Source organism: Hyla sarda, chromosome 1 (genome assembly GCF_029499605.1).
Source record: "Hyla sarda isolate aHylSar1 chromosome 1, aHylSar1.hap1, whole genome shotgun sequence".
Taxonomy (NCBI): domain Eukaryota; kingdom Metazoa; phylum Chordata; class Amphibia; order Anura; family Hylidae; genus Hyla; species Hyla sarda.
The window spans coordinates 257,670,526-257,689,425 of NC_079189.1; the positions used below are offsets into that span (position 1 = coordinate 257,670,526).

Sequence of the window (18,900 nt, forward strand, 5' to 3'; positions counted from 1 at the left end):
GCATCAATAAATAATTTTCGGAATCGGAGCAGAAACAGAGCAAAATGTCAACTGCACCAGGGATTCCCAGCCAGTCTCCCATGCTGGTACTTACCAGGCCCGAAGCTGGGAAGCAGTCTGCGATCTGACGAGAACAGGCGCATTCAGCTTAGGATGGCCGTAGACATCTTCACACCCTGTATACTGTGCATTTAAGCATCAATAAATCCTTTTCAGAATCGGAACGGAAGGCGGCAACAGAGCAAAATGTCAACGGCAGCCGGGATTCCCACCCAGTGTCCCATGCCGGTACTTACCGGGCCCTAAGATCTGTACCAGTCTGCGATCTGACGAGAGCTGGCGCGTTAAGCTTAGGATGGCCGTCGACAGCTTCACACCTTGTATACTGTGGATTTAAGCATCAATAAATTTTTTTCGGAATCGGAGCGGAAGGCAGCAATAGAGCAAAATGTCAACTGCACCCGGGATTCCCAGCCAGTCTCCCATACTGGTACTTACCAGGCCCGAAGCTGGGAAGCAGTCTGCGATCTGACGAGAACAGGCGCATTTAGCTTAGGATGGCCGTAGACATCTTCACACCCTGTATACTGTGCATTTAAGCATCAATAAATCCTTTTCAGAATCGGAACGGAAGGCGGCAACAGATTAAAATGTCAACTGCACCCGGGATTCCCAGCCAGTCTCCCATGCTGGTACTTACCAGGCCCTAAGCTGGGTAGCAGTCTGCGATCTGATGAAAGCAGGCGCGTTCAGCTTAGGATGGCCGTTGACAGCTTCACATTTTGTATACTGTGCATTTAAGCATCAATAAATCCTTTTCGGAATCGAAACGGAAGGCGGCAACAGAGCAAAATGTCAACGGCAGCCGGGATTCCCAGCCAGTCTCCCATGCTGGTACTTACCGGGCCCTAAGCTGGGTAGCAGTCTGCGATCTGACGAGAGCAGGCGCGTTCAGCTTAGGATGGCCGTTGACAGCTTCTCGCCCTTTATACTGTGCATTTAAGCATCAATAAATCCTTTTCGGAATCGGAACGGAAGGCGGCAACAGAGCAAAATGTCAACGGCAGCCGGGATTCCCAGCCAGTGTCCCATGCCGGTACTTACCGGGCCCTAAGATCTGTACCAGTCTGCGATCTGACGAGAACAGGCGCATTCAGCTTAGGATGGCCGTAGACATCTTCACACCCTGTATACTGTGGATTTAAGCATCAATAAATCCTTTTCGAAATCGGAGCGTAAGGCTGCAACAGAGCAAAATGTCAATGACACCTGGGATTCCCAGCCAGTCTCCCATGCTGGTACTTAACGGGCCCTAAGCTGGGTAGCAGTCTGCGATCTGACGAGAGCAGGTGCGTTCAGCTTCACACTTTGTATACTGTGGATTTAAGCATCAATAAATAATTTTCGGAATCGGAGCAGAAACAGAGCAAAATGTCAACTGCACCCGGGATTCCCAGCCAGTCTCCCATGCTGGTACTTACCAGGCCCGAAGCTGGGTAGCAGTCTGCGATCTGACGAGAACAGGCGCATTCAGCTTAGGATGGCCGTTGACAGCTTCTCGCCCTTTATACTGTGCATTTAAGCATCAATAAATCCTTTTCGGAATCGGAACGGAAGGCGGCAACAGAGCAAAATGTCAACGGCAGCCGGGATTCCCAGCCAGTGTCCCATGCCGGTACTTACCGGGCCCTAAGATCTGTACCAGTCTGCGATCTGACGAGAGCTGGCGCGTTAAGCTTAGGATGGCCGTCGACAGCTTCACACCTTGTATACTGTGGATTTAAGCATCAATAAATTATTTTCGGAATCGGAGCGGAAGGCAGCAATAGAGCAAAATGTCAACGGCACCTGGGATTCCCAGCCAGTCTCCCCTGCCAGTACTTACCGGGCCCTAAGCTGGGTAGCAGTCTGCGATCTGACGAGAGCAGGCGCGTTCAGCTTACGATGGCCATTGACAGCTTCATGCTTTTTATACTGTGCATTTAAGCATCAATAAATCCTTTTCGGAATCGGAGAGGAAGGCGGCAACAGAGCAAAATGTCAATAGCACCTTGGATTGCCAGCCAGTCTCCCATGCCCGTACTTGCCAGGCAGCAGTCTGCGATCTGACAAGAACAGGCACATTCAGCTTAGGATAGCCGTAGACGGCTTCACACCCTGTATACTGTGGATTTAAGCATCAATAAATCATTTTCGGAATCGAAGCGGAAGGCGGCTACAGAGCAAAAAGTGAACACCACCTGGGATTCCCAGCCAGTCTCCCATGCTGGTACTTAACGGGCCCTAAGCTGGGTAGCAGTCTGTGATCTGACGAGAGCAGGCGCGTTCAGCTTAGGATGGCCGTTGACAGCTTCACACTTTGTATACTGTGGATTTAAGCATCAATAAATAATTTTCGGAATCGGAGCAGAAACAGAGCAAAATGTCAACTGCACCCGGGATTCCCAGCCAGTCTCCCATGCTGGTACTTACCAGGCCCGAAGCTGGGAAGCAGTCTGCGATCTGACGAGAACAGGCGCATTCAGCTTAGGATGGCCGTAGACATCTTCACACCCTGTATACTGTGGATTTAAGCATCAATAAATCCTTTTCGGAATGGGAGCGTAAGGCGGCAACAGAGCAAAATGTCAACGGCAGCCGGGATTCCCAGCCAGTGTCCCATGCCGGTACTTACCGGGCCCTAAGATCTGTACCAGTCTGCGATCTGACGAGAGCAGGCGCGTTAAGCTTAGGATGGCCGTCGACAGCTTCACACCTTGTATACTGTGGATTTAAGCATCAATAAATTATTTTCGGAATCGAAGCGGAGGGCAGCAATAGAGCAAAATGTCAACGGCACCTCGGATTCCCAGCCAGTCTCCCATGCCAGTACTTACCGGGTCCTAAGTTGGGTAGCAGTCTGCGATCTGACGAGACCAGGCGCGTTCAGCTTAGGATGGCCGTTGACAGCATCTCGCCCTTTATACTGTGCATTTAAGCATCAATAAATCCTTTTCGGAATCGGAACGGAAGGCGGCAACAGAGCAAAATGTCAACGGCAGCCGGGATTCCCAGCCAGTGTCTCATGCCGGTACTTACCGGGCCCTAAAATCTGTACCAGTCTGCGATCTGACGAGAGCAGGCGAGTTAAGCTTAGGATGGCCGTCGACAGCTTCACACCTTGTATACTGTGGATTTAAGCATCAATAAATTCTTTTCGGAATCGGAGCGGAATGCAGCAATAGAGCAAAATTTCAACAGCACCCAGGATTCCCAGCCAGTCTCCCATGCCAGTACTTACCGGGCCCTAAGCTGGGTAGCAGTCTGCGATCGGACGAGTGCAGGCGCGTTCAGCTTAGGATGGCCATTGACAGCTTCATGCTTTTTATACTGTGCATTTAAGCATCAATAAATCCTTTTCGGAATCGGAGAGGAAGGCGGCAACAGAGCAAAATGTCAATAGCACCTTGGATTGCCAGCTAGTCTCCCATGCCCGTACTTGCCGGGCAGCAGTCTGCGATCTGACAAGAACAGGCACATTCAGCTTAGGATAGCCGTAGACGGCTTCACACCCTGTATACTGTGGATTTAAGCATCAATAAATCCTTTTCGGAATCGGAGCGGAAGGCGGCTACAGAGCAAAATGTCAACAACACCTGGGATTCCCAGCCAGTCTCCCATGCTGGTACTTACCTGGACTAAGCTGGGTAGCAGTCTGCGATCTGACGAGAGCAGGCGCGTTCAGCTTAGGATGGCCGTTGACAGCTTCATGACCTTTATACTGTGCATTTAAGCATCAATAAATAATTTTCCGAATCGGAGCGGAAGGCGGCAACAGAGCAAAATGTCAACTGCACCCGGGATTCCCAGCCAGTGTCCCATGCCGGTACCTACCGGGCCCTAAGATCTGTACCAATCTGCGATCTGACGAGAGCAGGCGCGTTAAGTTTAGGATGGCCGTTGACAGCTTCACACTTTGTATACTGTGGATTTAAGCATCAATAAATAATTTTCGGAATCGGAGCAGAAACAGAGCAAAATGTCAACTGCACCCGTTATTCCCAGCCAGTCTCCCATGCTGGTACTTACCATGCCCGAAGCTGGGAAGCAGTCTGCGATCTGACGAGAACAGGCGCATTCAGCTTAGGATGGCCGTAGACATCTTCACACCCTGTATACTGTGGATTTAAGCATCAATAAATCCTTTTCGGAATCGGAGCGTAAGGCAGCAACAGAGCAAAATGTCAACGGCAGCCGGGATTCCCAGCCAGTGTCCCATGCCGGTACTTACTGGGCCCTAAGATCTGTACCAGTCTGCGATCTGACGAGAGCAGGCGCGTTAAGCTTAGGATGGCCGTCGACAGCTTCACACCTTGTATACTGTGGATTTAAGCATCAATAAATTATTTTCGGAATCGGAGCGGAGGGCAGCAATAGAGCAAAATGTCAACGGCACCTGGGATTCCCAGCCAGTCTCCCATGCCAGTACTTACCGCGCCCTAAGCTGGGTAGCAGTCTGCGATCTGACGAGAGCAGGCGCGTTCAGCTTAGGATGGCCATTGACAGCTTCATGCTTCATGCTTTTTATACTGTGCATTTAATCATCAATAAATCCTTTTCGGAATCGGAGAGGAAGGCGGCAACAGAGCAAAATGTCAATAGTTCCTTGGATTGCCAGCCAGTCTCCCATGCCCGTACTTGCCGGGCAGCAGTCTGCGATCTGACAAGAACAGGCACATTCAGCTTAGGATAGCCGTAGACGGCTTCACACCCTGTATACTGTGGATTTAAGCATCAATAAATCCTTTTCGGAATCGAAGCGGAAGGCGGCTACAGAGCAAATTGTCAACAACACCTGGGATTCCCAGCCAGTCTCCCATGCTGATACTTACCGGGCCCTAAGCTGGGTAGCAGTCTGCGATCTGACGAGAGCAGGCGCGTTCAGCTTAGGATGGCCGTTGACAGCTTCCCACTTTGTATACTGTGGATTTAAGCATCAATAAATAATTTTCGGAATCGGAGCAGAAACATAGCAGAATGTCAACGGCAGCCGGGATTCCAGCCAGTCTCCCATGCTGGTACTTACCAGGCCCGAAGCTGGGTAGCAGTCTGCGATCTGACGAGAACAGGCGCATTCAGCTTAGGAAGGCCGTAGACATCTTCACACCCTGTATACTGTGGATTTAAGCATCAATAAATCCTTTTCGGAATCGGAGCGGAAGGCTGCAACAGAACAAAATGTCAACGACACCTGGGATTCCCAGCCAGTCTCCCATTCTGGTACTTACCGGGCCCTAAGCTGGGTAGCAGTCTGCGATCTGACGAGAGCAGGCACGTTCAGCTTAGGATGGCCGTTGACAGCTTCTCGCCCTTTATACTGTGCATTTAAGCATCAATTAATCCTTTTTGGAATCGGAACGGAAGGCGGCAACAGAGCAAAATGTCAACGGCAGCCGGGATTCCCAGCCAGTGTCTCATGCCGGTACTTACCGGGCCCTAAGATCTGTACCAGTCTGCGATCTGACGAGAGCAGGCGCGTTAAGCTTAGGATGGCCGTCGACAGCTTCACACCTTGTATACTGTGGATCTAAGCATCAATAAATTATTTTCGGAATCGGAGCGGAAGGCAGCAATAGAGCAAAATGTCAACAGCACCCGGGATTCCCAGCCAGTCTCCCATGCCATTACTTACCGGGCCCTAAGCTGTGTAGCAGTCTGCGATCGGACAAGTGCAGGCGCGTTCAGCTTAGGATGGCCATTGACAGCTTAATGCTTTTTTATACTGTGCATTTAAGCATCAATAAATCCTTTTCGGAATCGGAGAGGAAGGCGGCAACAGAGCAAAATGTCAATAGCACCTTGGATTGCCAGCCAGTCTCTCATGCCCGTACTTGCCGGGCAGCAGTCTGCGATCTGACAAGAACAGGCACATTCAGCTTAGGATAGCCGTAGACGGCTTCACACCCTGTATACTGTGGATTTAAGCATCAATAAATCCTTTTCGGAATCGGAGCGGAAGGCGGCTACAGAGCAAAATGTCAACAACACCTGGGATTCCCAGCCAGTCTCCCATGCTGGTACTTACCGGGCCTAAGCTGGGTAGCGGTCTGCGATCTGACGAGAGCAGGCGCGTTCAGCTTAGGATGGCCGTTGACAGCTTCGCGCCCTTTATACTGTGCATTTAAGCATCAATAAATAATTTTCCGAATCGGAGCGGAAGGCGGCAACAGAGCAAAATGTCAACTGCACCCGGGATTCCCAGCCAGTCTCCCATGCTGGTACTTACCGGGCCCTAAGCTGGGTAGCAGTCTGCGATCTGACGAGAGCAGGCGCGTTCAGCTTAGGATGGCCGTTGACAGCTTCACACTTTGTATACTGTGTATACTGTGGATTTAAGCATCAATAAATAATTTTCGGAATCGGAGCAGAAACAGAGCAAAATGTCAACTGCACCCGGGATTCCCAGCCAGTCTCCCATGCTGGTACTTACCAGCCCCGAAGCTGGGTAGGAGTCTGCGCTCTGACGAGAACAGGCGCATTCAGCTTAGGATGGTCGTAGACATCTTCACACCCTGTATACTGTGGATTTAAGCATCAATAAATCCTTTTCGGAATCGTAGCGGAAGGCGGCAACAGAGCAAAATGTCAACGACACCTGGGATTCCCAGCCAGTCTCCCATGCTGGTACTTTCCGGGCCCTAAGCTGGGTAGCAGTCTGCGATCTGACGAGAGCAGGCACGTTCAGCTTAGGATGGCCGTTGACAGCTTCTTGCCCTTTATACTGTGCATTTAAGCATCAATAAATCCTTTTCGGAATCGGAAACGGAAGGCGGCAACAGAGCAAAATGTCAACGGCAGCCGGGATTCCCAGCCAGTGTCCCATGCCGGTACTTACCGGGCCCTAAGATCTGTACCAGTCTGCGATCTGACAAGAGCAGGCGCGTTAAGCTTAGGATGGCCATTGACAGCTTCACGATTTTTATACTGTGCATTTAAGCATCAATAAAGCAAAATGTCAACGGCACCCGGGATTCCCAGCCAGTCTCCCATGCCAGTACTTACCGGGCCCTAAGCTGGGTAGCAGTCTGCGATCTGACGAGAGCAGGCACGTTCAGCTTAGGATGGCCGTTGACAGCTTCTTGCCCTTTATACTGTGCATTTAAGCATCAATAAATCCTTTTCGGAATCGGAAAGGGAAGGCGGCAACAGAGCAAAATGTCAACGGCAGCCGGGATTCCCAGCCAGTGTCCCATGACGGTACTTACCGGGCCCTAAGATCTGTACCAGTCTGCGATCTGACGAGAGCAGCCGCGTTAAGCTTAGGATGGCCGTCGACAGCTTCACACCTTGTATACTGTGGATTTAAGCATCAATAAATTATTTTCGGAATCGGAGCGGAGGGCAGCAATAGATCAAAATGTCAACGGCACATGGGATTCCCAGCCAGTCTCCCATGCTGGTACTTACCAGGCCCGAAGCTGGGTATCAGTCTGCGATCTGACGAGAACAGGCGCATTCAGCTTAGGATGGCTGTAGACATCTTCACACCCTGTATACTGTGGATTTAAGCATCAATAAATCCTTTTCGGAATCGGAGCGGAAGGCGGCTACAGAGCAAAATGTCAACAACACCTGGGATTCCCAGCCAGTCTCCCATGCTGGTACTTACCGGGCCCTAAGCTAGGTAGCAGTCTGCGATCTGACGAGAGCAGGCACGATCAGCTTAGGATGGCCGTTGACAGCTTCATGCCCTTTATACTGTGTGTTTAAGCATCAATAAATAATTTTCCGAATCGGAGCGGAAGGCGGCAACAGAGCAAAATGTCAACTGCACCCAGGATTCCCAGCCAGTCTCCCATGCCGGTACTTACTGGGCCCTAAGCTGGGTAGCAGTCTGCGATCTGACGAGAGCAGGCGCGTTCAGCTTAGGATGGCCGTTGACATCTTTACGCCTTGTATATTGTGGATTTAAGCATCAATAAATATTTTTATTAATCGGAGAAGAAGGCGGCAACAGAGCAAAATGTCAATGGCACCTTGGATTGCCAGCCAGTCTCCCATGCCGGTATCTGCCGGGCAGCAGTCTGCGATCTGAGGACAGCAGGCACGTTCAGGCTTAGGATGGCCGTTGACAGCTTCACACCCTGTATATTGTGGATTTAAGCATCAATAGATCCTTTTCCGAATTGGATCGGAAGGCGGCAACAGATTAAAATGTCAACTTCACCCGGGATTCCCAGCCAGTCTCCCATGCTGGTACTTACCAGGCCCTAAGCTGGGTAGCAGTCTGCGATCTGACGAGAGCAGGCGCGTTCAGCTTAGGATGGCCATTGACAGTTTCATACTTTTTATACTGTGCATTTAAGCATCAATAAATCATTTTCGGAATCAGAACGGAAGGCGGCAACAGAGCAAAATGTCAACTGCACTCGGGATTCCCAGCCAGTCACCCATGCCGGTACTTACTGGGCCCTAAGCTGGGTAGCAGTCTGCGATCTGATGAGAGCAGGCGCGTTCAGCTTAGGATGGCCGTTGACATCTTCACGCCTTGTAAATTGTGGATTTAAGCATCAATAAATATTTTTATTAATCGGAGAGGAAGGCGGCAACAGAGCAAAATGTCAATGGCACCTTGGATTGCCAGCCAGTCTCCCATGCCGTTAACTGCTGGGCAGCAGTCTGCGACCTGAGGAGAGCAGGCACGTTCAGGCTTAGGATGGCCGTTGACAGCTTCACACCCTGTATATTGTGGATTTAAGCATCAATAAATCCTTTTCCGAATCGTAGCGGAAGGCGGCAACAGATTAAAATGTCAACTGCACCCGGGATTCCCAGCCAGTCTCCCATGCTGGTACTTACCAGGCCCTAAGCTGGGTAGCAGTCTGCGATCTGACAAGAGCAGGCGCGTTCAGCTTAGGATGGCCGTTGACAGCTTCACACTTTGTATACTGTGGATTTAAGCATCAATAAATAATTTTCGGAATCGGAGCAGAAACAGAGCAAAATGTCAACTGCACCCGGGATTCCCAGTCAGTCTCCCATGCTGGTACTTACCAGGTCCGAAGCTGGGTAGCAGTCTGCGATCTGATGAAAACAGGCGCATTCAGCTTAGGATGGCCATAGACATCTTCATGCCCTGTATACTGTGGATTTAAGCATCAATAAATCCTTTTCGGAATCGGAACGGAAGGCGGCAACAGAGCAAAATGTCAACGGCAGCCGGGATTCCCAGCCAGTGTCCCATGCCGGTACTTACCAGGCCCTAAGATCTGTACCAGTCTGCGATCTGACGAGAGCAGGCGCGTTAAGCTTAGGATGGCCGTCGACAGCTTCACACCTTGTATACTGTGGATTTAAGCATCAATAAATTCTTTTCGGAATCGGATCGGAAGGCAGCAATAGAGCAAAATGTCAACGGCACCTGGGAATCCCAGCCAGTCTCCCATGCCAGTACTTACCGGGCCCTAAGCTGGGTAGCAGTCTGCAATCTGACGAGAGCAGGCGCGTTCAGCTTACGATGGCCATTGACAGCTTCATGCTTTTTATACTGTGCATTTAAGCATCAATAAATCCTTTTCGGAATCGGAGAGGAAGGCGGCAACAGAGCAAAATGTCAATAGCACCTTGGATTGCCAGCCAGTCTCCCGTGCCCGTACTTGCCGGGCAGCAGTCTGCGATCTGACAAGAACAGGCACATTCAGCTTAGGATAGCCGTAGACGGCTTCACACCCTGTATATTGTGGATTTAAGCATCAATAAATCCTTTTCCGAATCGGAGCGGAAGGTGGTAACAGATTAAAATGTCAACTGCACCCGGGATTCCCAGCCAGTCTACAATGCTGGTACTTACCGGGCCCTAAGCTGGGTAGCAGACTGCGATCTGATGAGAGCAGGCGCGTTCAGCTTAGGATGGCCGTTGACAGCTTCACATTTTGTATACTGTGGATTTAAGCATCAATAAATAATTTTCGGAATCGGAGCAGAAACTGAGCAAAATGTCAACTGCACCCGGGATTCCCAGCCAGTCTCCCATGCTGGTACTTACCAGTCCCGAAGCTGGGAAGCAGTCTGCGATCTGACGAGAACAGGCGCATTCAGCTTAGGATGGCCGTAGACATCTTCACACCCTGTATACTGTGGATTTAAGCATCAATAAATCCTTTTCGGAATCGGAGCGTAAGGCGGCAACAGAGCAAAATGTCAACGGCAGCCGGGATTCCCAGCCAGTGTCCCATGCCGGTACTTACCGGGCCCTAAGATCTGTACCAGTCTGCGATCTGACGAGAGCAGGCGCGTTCAGCTTAGGATGGCCGTTTACAGCTTCTCGCCCTTTATACTGTGCATTTAAGCATCAATAAATCCTTTTCGGAATCGGAACGGAAGGCGGCAACAGAGCAAAATGTCAACGGCAGCCGGGATTCCCAGCCAGTGTCTCATGCCGGTACTTACCGGGCCCTAAGATCTGTACCAGTCTGCGATCTGACGAGAGCAGGCGCGTTAAGCTTAGGATGGCCGTCGACAGCTTCACACCTTGTATACTGTTGATTTAAGCATCAATAAATTATTTTCGGAATCGGAGCGGAGGGCAGCAATAGAGCAAAATGTCAACGGCACCTGGGATTCCCAGCCAGTCTCCCATGCCAGTACTTACCGGGCCCTAAGCTGGGTAGCAATCTGCGATCTGACGAGAGCAGGCGCGTTCAGCTTAGGATGGCCATTGACAGCTTCATGCTTTTTATACTGTGCATTTAAGCATCAATAAATCCTTTTCGGAATCGGAGAGGAAGGCGGCAACAGAGCAAAATGTCAATAGTTCCTTGGATTGCCAGCCAGTCTCCCATGCCCGTACTTGCCGGGCAGCAGTCTGCAATCTGACAAGAACAGGCACATTCAGCTTAGGATAGACAAAGACGGCTTCACACCCTGTATACTGTGGATTTAAGCATCAATAAATCCTTTTCGGAATCGAAGCGGAAGGCGGCTACAGAGCAAAATGTCAACAACACCTGGGATTCCCAGCCAGTCTCCCATGCTGGTACTTACCGGGCCCTAAGCTGGGTAGCAGTCTACAATCTGACGAGAGCAGGCGCTTTCAGCTTAGGATGGCCGTTGACAGCTTCACACTTTGTATACTGTGGATTTAAGCATCAATAAATAATTTTCGAAATCGGAGCAAAATGTCAACGGCAGCCGGTATTCCCAGCCAGACTCCCATGCCGGTACTTACCAGGCCCAAAGCTGGGTAGCAGTCTGCGATCTGACGAGAACAGGCGCATTCAGCTTAGGATGGCCGTAGACACCTTCACACCCTGTATACTGTGGATTTAAGCATCAATAAATCCTTTTCGGAATCGGAGCGGATGGCGGCAACAGAACAAAATGTCAACGACACCTGGGATTCCCAGCCAGTCTCCCATGCTGGTACTTACCTGGCCCTAAGCTGGGTAGCAGTCTGCGATCTGACGAAAGCAGGCGCGTTCAGCTTAGGATGGCCGTTTACAGCTTCTCGCCCTTTAAACTGTGCATTTAAGCATCAATAAATCCTTTTCGGAATCGGAACGGAAGGAGGCAACAGAGCAAAATGTCAACGGCAGCCGGGATTCCCAGCCAGTGTCTCATGCCGATACTTACCGGGCCCTAAGATCTGTACCAGTCTGCGATCTGACGAGAGCAGGCGCGTTAAGCTTAGGATGGCCGTCGACAGCTTCACACCTTGTATACTGTGGATTTAAGCATCAATAAATTCTTTTCGGAATCGGAGCGGAAGGCAGCAATAGAGCAAAATGTCAACGGCACCCGGGATTCCCAGCCAGTCTCCCATGCCAGTACTTACTGGGCCCTAATCTGGGTAGCAGTCTGCGATCTGACGAGAGCAGGCGCGTTCAGATTAGGATGGCCATTGACAGCTTCATGCTTTTTATACTGTGCATTTAAGCATCAATAAATCCTTTTCGGAATCGGAGAGGAAGGCGGCAACAGAGCAAAATGTCAATAGCACCTTGGATTGCCAGCCAGTCTCCCGTGCCCGTACTTGCCGGGCAGCAGTCTGCGATCTGACAAGAACAGGCACATTCAGCTTAGGATAGCCGTAGATGGCTTCACACCCTGTATACTGTGGATTTAAGCATCAATAAATCCTTTTCGGAATCGGAGCGGAGGGCGGCTACAGAGCAAAATGTCAACAACACCTGGGATTCCCAGCCAGTCTCCCATGCTGGTACTTACCGGGCCCTAAGCTAGGTAGCAGTCTGCGATTTTACGAGAGCAGGCACGTTCAGCTTAGGATGGCCGTTGACATCTTTACGCCTTGTATATTGTGGATTTAAGCATCAATAAATATTTTTATTAATCGGAGAAGAAGGCGGCAACAGAGCAAAATGTCAACGACACCTGGGATTCCCAGCCAGTCTCCCATGCTGGTACTTACCGGGCCCTAAACTGGGTAGCAGTCTGCAATCTGACGAGAGCAGGCGCGTTCAGCTTATTAAGGCCGTTGACAGCTTCTCGCCCTTTATACCGTGCACTTAAGCATCAATAAATCCTTTTCGGAATTGGAAACGGAAGGCGGCAACAGAGCAAAATGTCAACGGCAGCCGGGATTCCCAGCCAGTGTCCCATGCCGGTACTTACCGGGCCCTAAGATCTGTACCTGTCTGCGATCTGACAAGAGCAGGCGCGTTAAGCTTAGGATGGCCGTCGACAGCTTCACACTTTGTATACTGTGGATTTAAGCATCAATAAATTCTTTTCGGAATCGGAGCGGAAGGCAGCAATAGAGCAAAATGTCAACGGCACCTGGGATTCCCAGCCAGTCTCCCCTGCCAGTACTTACCGGGCCCTAAGCTGGGTAGCAGTCTGCGATCTGACGAGAGCAGGCGCGTTCAGCTTAGGATGGCCGTTGACAGCTTCATGCTTTTTATACTGTGCATTTAAGCATCAGTAAATCCTTTTCGGAATCGGAGAGGAAGGCGGCAACAGAGCAAAATGTCAACTGCACCCGGGATTCCCAGCCAGTCTCCCATGCCGGTACTTACTGGGCCCTAAGCTGGGTAGCAGTCTGCGATCTGACGAGAGCAGGCGCGTTAAGCTTAGGATGGCCGTCGACAGCTTCACACCTTGTATACTGTGGATTTAAGCATCAATAAATTCTTTTCGGAATCGGAGCGGAAGGCAGCAATAGAGCAAAATGTCAACGGCACCCGGGATTCCCAGCCAGTCTCCCATGCCAGTACTTACTGGGCCCTAATCTGGGTAGCAGTCTGCGATCTGACGAGAGCAGGCGCGTTGAGATTAGGATGGCCATTGACAGCTTCATGCTTTTTATACTGTGCATTTAAGCATCAATAAATCCTTTTCGGAATCGGAGAGGAAGGCGGCAACAGAGCAAAATGTCAATAGCACCTTGGATTGCCAGCCAGTCTCCCGTGCCCGTACTTGCCGGGCAGCAGTCTGCGATCTGACAAGAACAGGCACATTCAGCTTAGGATAGCCGTAGATGGCTTCACAGCCTGTATACTGTGGATTTAAGCATCAATAAATCCTTTTCGGAATCGGAGCGGAAGGCGGCTACAGAGCAAAATGTCAACAACACCTGGGATTCCCAGCCAGTCTCCCATGCTGGTACTTACCGGGCCCTAAGCTAGGTAGCAGTCTGCGATCTGACGAGAGCAGGCACGATCAGCTTAGGATGGCCGTTGACAGCTTCACGCCCTTTATACTGTGCGTTTAAGCATCAATAAATCATTTTCCGAATCGGAGCGGAAGGCGGCAACAGAGCAAAATGTCAACTGCACCCAGGATTCCCAGCCAGTCTCCCATGCCGGTACTTACTGGGCCCTAAGCTGGGTAGCAGTCTGCGATCTGACGAGAGCAGGCGCGTTCAGCTTAGGATGGCCGTTGACATCTTTACGCCTTGTATATTGTGGATTTAAGCATCAATAAATATTTTTATTAATCGGAGAAGAAGGCGGCAACAGAGCAAAATGTCAATGGCACCTTGGATTGCCAGCCAGTCTCCCATGCCGGTATCTGCCTGGCAGCAGTCTGCGATCTGAGGACAGCAGGCACGTTCAGGCTTAGGATGGCCGTTGACAGCTTCACACCCTGTATATTGTGGATTTAAGCATCAATAGATCCTTTTCCGAATTGGATCGGAAGGCGGCAACAGATTAAAATGTCAACTTCACCCGGGATTCCCAGCCAGTCTCCCATGCTGGTACTTACCAGGCCCTAAGCTGGGTAGCAGTCTGCGATCTGACGAGAGCAGGCGCGTTCAGCTTAGGATGGCCATTGACAGCTTCATGCTTTTTATACTGTGCATTTAAGCATCAATAAATCATTTTCGGAATCAGAACGGAAGGCGGCAACAGAGCAAAATGTCAACTGCACTCGGGATTCCCAGCCAGTCACCCATGCCGGTACTTACTGGGCCCTAAGCTGGGTAGCAGTCTGCGATCTGATGAGAGCAGGCGCGTTCAGCTTAGGATGGCCGTTGACATCTTCACGCCTTGTAAATTGTGGATTTAAGCATCAATAAATATTTTTATTAATCGGAGAGGAAGGCGGCAACAGAGCAAAATGTCAATGGCACCTTGGATTGCCAGCCAGTCTCCCATGCCGTTAACTGCCGGGCAGCAGTCTGCGACCTGAGGAGAGCAGGCACGTTCAGGCTTAGGATGGCCGTTGACAGCTTCACACCCTGTATATTGTGGATTTAAGCATCAATAAATCCTTTTCCGAATCGGAGCGGAAGGCGGCAACAGATTAAAATGTCAACTGCACCCGGGATTCCCAGCCAGTCTCCCATGCTGGTACTTACCAGGCCCTAAGCTGGGTAGCAGTCTGCGATCTGACGAGAGCAGGCGCGTTCAGCTTAGGATGGCCGTTGACAGCTTCACACTTTGTATACTGTGGATTTAAGCATCAATAAATAATTTTCGGAATCGGAGCAGAAACAGAGCAAAATGTCAACTGCACCCGGGATTCCCAGTCAGTCTCCCATGCTGGTACTTACCAGGTCCGAAGCTGGGTAGCAGTCTGCGATCTGATGAGAACAGGCGCATTCAGCTTAGGATGGCCAAAGACATCTTCATGCCCTGTATACTGTGGATTTAAGCATCAATAAATCCTTTTCGGAATCGGAACGGAAGGCGGCAACAGAGCAAAATGTCAACGGCAGCCGGGATTCCCAGCCAGTGTCTCATGCCGGTACTTACCGGGCCCTAAGATCTGTACCAGTCTGCGATCTGACGAGAGCAGGCGCGTTAAGCTTAGGATGGCCGCCGACAGCTTCACACCTTGTATACTGTTGATTTAAGCATCAATAAATTATTTTCGGAATCGGAGCGGAGGGCAGCAATAGAGCAAAATGTCAACGGCACCTGGGATTCCCAGCCAGTCTCCCATGCCAGTACTTACCGGGCCCTAAGCTGGGTAGCAATCTGCGATCTGACGAGAGCAGGCGCGTTCAGCTTAGGATGGCCATTGACAGCTTCATGCTTTTTATACTGTGCATTTAAGCATCAATAAATCCTTTTCGGAATCGGAGAGGAAGGCGGCAACAGAGCAAAATGTCAATAGTTCCTTGGATTGCCAGCCAGTCTCCCATGCCCGTACTTGCCGGGCAGCAGTCTGCAATCTGACAAGAACAGGCACATTCAGCTTAGGATAGACAAAGACGGCTTCACACCCTGTATACTGTGGATTTAAGCATCAATAAATCCTTTTCGGAATCGAAGCGGAAGGCGGCTACAGAGCAAAATGTCAACAACACCTGGGATTCCCAGCCAGTCTCCCATGCTGGTACTTACCGGGCCCTAAGCTGGGTAGCAGTCTACAATCTGACGAGAGCAGGCGCTTTCAGCTTAGGATGGCCGTAGACACCTTCACACCCTGTATACTGTGGATTTAAGCATCAATAAATCCTTTTCGGAATCGGAGCGGATGGCGGCAACAGAACAAAATGTCAACGACACCTGGGATTCCCAGCCAGTCTCCCATGCTGGTACTTACCTGGCCCTAAGCTGGGTAGCAGTCTGCGATCTGACGAAAGCAGGCGCGTTCAGCATAGGATGGCCGTTTACAGCTTCTCGCCCTTTATACTGTGCATTTAAGCATCAATAAATCCTTTTCGGAATCGGAACGGAAGGAGGCAACAGAGCAAAATGTCAACGGCAGCCGGGATTCCCAGCCAGTGTCTCATGCCGGTACTTACCGGGCCCTAAGATCTGTACCAGTCTGCGATCTGACGAGAGCAGGCGCGTTAAGCTTAGGATGGCCGTCGACAGCTTCACACCTTGTATACTGTGGATTTAAGCATCAATAAATTCTTTTCGGAATCGGAGCGGAAGGCAGCAATAGAGCAAAATGTCAACGGCACCCGGGATTCCCAGCCAGTCTCCCATGCCAGTACTTACTGGGCCCTAATCTGGGTAGCAGTCTGCGATCTGACGAGAGCAGGCGCGTTCAGATTAGGATGGCCATTGACAGCTTCATGCTTTTTATACTGTGCATTTAAGCATCAATAAATCCTTTTCGGAATCGGAGAGGAAGGCGGCAACAGAGCAAAATGTCAATAGCACCTTGGATTGCCAGCCAGTCTCCCGTGCCCGTACTTGCCGGGCAGCAGTCTGCGATCTGACAAGAACAGGCACATTCAGCTTAGGATAGCCGTAGATGGCTTCACACCCTGTATACTGTGGATTTAAGCATCAATAAATCCTTTTCGGAATCGGAGCGGAGGGCGGCTACAGAGCAAAATGTCAACAACACCTGGGATTCCCAGCCAGTCTCCCATGCTGGTACTTACCGGGCCCTAAGCTAGGTAGCAGTGTGCGATTTTACGAGAGCAGGCACGTTCAGCTTAGGATGGCCGTTGACAGCTTCACGCCCTTTATACTGTGCATTTAAGCATCAATAAATCATTTTCCGAATCGGAGCGGAAGGCGGCAACAGAGCAAAATGTCAACTGCACCCAGGATTCCCAGCCAGTCTCCCATGCCGCTACTTACTGGGCCCTAAGCTGGGTAGCAGTCTGCGATCTGACGAGAGCAGGCGCGTTCAGCTTAGGATGGCCGTTGACATCTTTATGCCTTGTATATTGTGGATTTAAGCATCAATAAATATTTTTATTAATCGGAGAAGAAGGCGGCAACAGAGCAAAATGTCAATGGCACCTTGGATTGCCAGCCAGTCTCCCATGCCGGTATCTGCCGGGCAGCAGTCTGCGATCTGAGGACAGCAGGCACGTTCAGACTTAGGATGGCCGTTGACAGCTTCACACCCTGTATATTGTGGATTTAAGCATCAATAGATCCTTTTCCGAATTGGATCGGAAAGAGAGCAGGCGCGTTCAGCTTAGGATGGCCATTGACAGCTTCATGCTTTTTATACTGTGCATTTAAGCATCAATAAATCCTTTTCAGAATCGGAACGGAAGGCGGCAACAGAGCAAAATGTCAACTGCACTCGGGATTCCCAGCCAGTCACCCATGCCGGTACTTACTGGGCCCTAAGCTGGGTAGCAGTCTGCGACCTGAGGAGAGCAGGCACGTTCAGGCTTAGGATGGCCGTTGACAGCTTCACACTTTGTATACTGTGGATTTAAGCATCAATAAATAATTTTCGGAATCGGAGCAGAAACAGAGCAAAATGTCAACTGCACCCGGGATTCCCAGTCAGTCTCCCATGCTGGTACTTACCAGGTCCGGAGCTGGGTAGCAGTCTGCGATTTGATGAGAACAGGCGCATTCAGCTTAGGATGGCCATAGACATCTTCATGCCCTGTATACTGTGGATTTAAGCATCAATAAATCCTTTTCGGAATCGGAACGGAAGGCGGCAACAGAGCAAAATGTCAACGGCAGCCGGGATTCCCAGCCAGTGTCCCATGCCGGTACTTACCGGGCCCTAAGATCTGTACCAGTCTGCGATCTGACGAGAGCAGGCGCGTTAAGCTTAGGATGGCCGTCGACAGCTTCACACCTTGTATACTGTGGATTTAAGCATCAATAAATTATTTTCGGAATCGGAGCGGAAGGCAGCAATAGAGCAAAATGTCAACGGCACCTGGGAATCCCAGCCAGTCTCCCATGCCAGTACTTACCGGGCCCTAAGCTGGGTAGCAGTCTGCGATCTGACGAGAGCAGGCGCGTTCAGCTTACGATGGCCATTGACAGCTTCATGCTTTTTATACTGTGCATTTAAGCATCAATAAATCCTTTTCGGAATCGGAGAGGAAGGCGGCAACAGAGCAAAATGTCAATAGCACCTTGGATTGCCAGCCAGTCTCCCGTGCCCGTACTTGCCGGGCAGCAGTCTGCGATCTGACAAGAACAGGCACATTCAGCTTAGGATAGCCGTAGACGGCTTCACACCCTGTATACTGTGGATTTAAGCATCAATAAATCCTTTTCGGAATCGAAGCGTAAGGCGGCTACAGAGCAAAATGTCAACAACACCTGGGATTCCCAGCCAGTCTCCCATGCTGGTACTTACCAGGCCCTAAGATTGGTAGCAGTCTGCGATCTGACGAGAGCAGGCGCGTTCAGCTTAGAATGGCCGTTGACAGCTTCACACTTTGTATACTGTGGATTTAAGCATCAATAAATAATTTTCGGAATCGGAGAGGAAGGCGGCAACAGAGCAAAATGTCAATGGCACCTTGGATTGCCAGCCAGTCTCCCATGCCGATAACTGCCGGGCAGCAGTCTGCGATATGAGGAGAGCAGGCATGTTCAGGCTTAGGATGGCCGTTGACAGCTTCACACCCTGTATATTGTGGATTTAAGCATCAATAAATCCTTTTCCGAATCGGAGCGGAAGGTGGCAACAGATTAAAATGTCAACTGCACCCGGGATTCCCAGCCAGTCTACAATGCTGGTACTTACCGGGCCCTAAGCTGGGTAGCAGACTGCGATCTG

General features: G+C 50.5%; 10 pseudogenes; all 10 read right to left on the reverse strand.

Moving 5' to 3' along the window:
* Window positions 1-853: 853 nt before the first annotated feature.
* On the reverse strand, window positions 854-973 carry LOC130333599 (5S ribosomal RNA; annotated as a pseudogene).
* A 3,849-nt stretch (window positions 974-4,822) lies between these two features.
* LOC130352860 (5S ribosomal RNA) lies at window positions 4,823-4,942 on the reverse strand (annotated as a pseudogene).
* Window positions 4,943-5,218: 276 nt separating this feature from the next.
* Window positions 5,219-5,338, reverse strand: LOC130322763 (5S ribosomal RNA; annotated as a pseudogene).
* An 878-nt stretch (window positions 5,339-6,216) lies between these two features.
* LOC130352605 (5S ribosomal RNA) lies at window positions 6,217-6,336 on the reverse strand (annotated as a pseudogene).
* Window positions 6,337-6,622: 286 nt separating this feature from the next.
* LOC130335596 (5S ribosomal RNA) lies at window positions 6,623-6,742 on the reverse strand (annotated as a pseudogene).
* Window positions 6,743-6,992: 250 nt separating this feature from the next.
* LOC130318270 (5S ribosomal RNA) lies at window positions 6,993-7,112 on the reverse strand (annotated as a pseudogene).
* A 3,469-nt stretch (window positions 7,113-10,581) lies between these two features.
* LOC130349382 (5S ribosomal RNA) lies at window positions 10,582-10,701 on the reverse strand (annotated as a pseudogene).
* A 2,061-nt stretch (window positions 10,702-12,762) lies between these two features.
* On the reverse strand, window positions 12,763-12,882 carry LOC130324804 (5S ribosomal RNA; annotated as a pseudogene).
* Window positions 12,883-14,748: 1,866 nt separating this feature from the next.
* On the reverse strand, window positions 14,749-14,868 carry LOC130350026 (5S ribosomal RNA; annotated as a pseudogene).
* Window positions 14,869-15,347: 479 nt separating this feature from the next.
* Window positions 15,348-15,467, reverse strand: LOC130349503 (5S ribosomal RNA; annotated as a pseudogene).
* Between the last annotated feature and the right edge of the window lie 3,433 nt (window positions 15,468-18,900).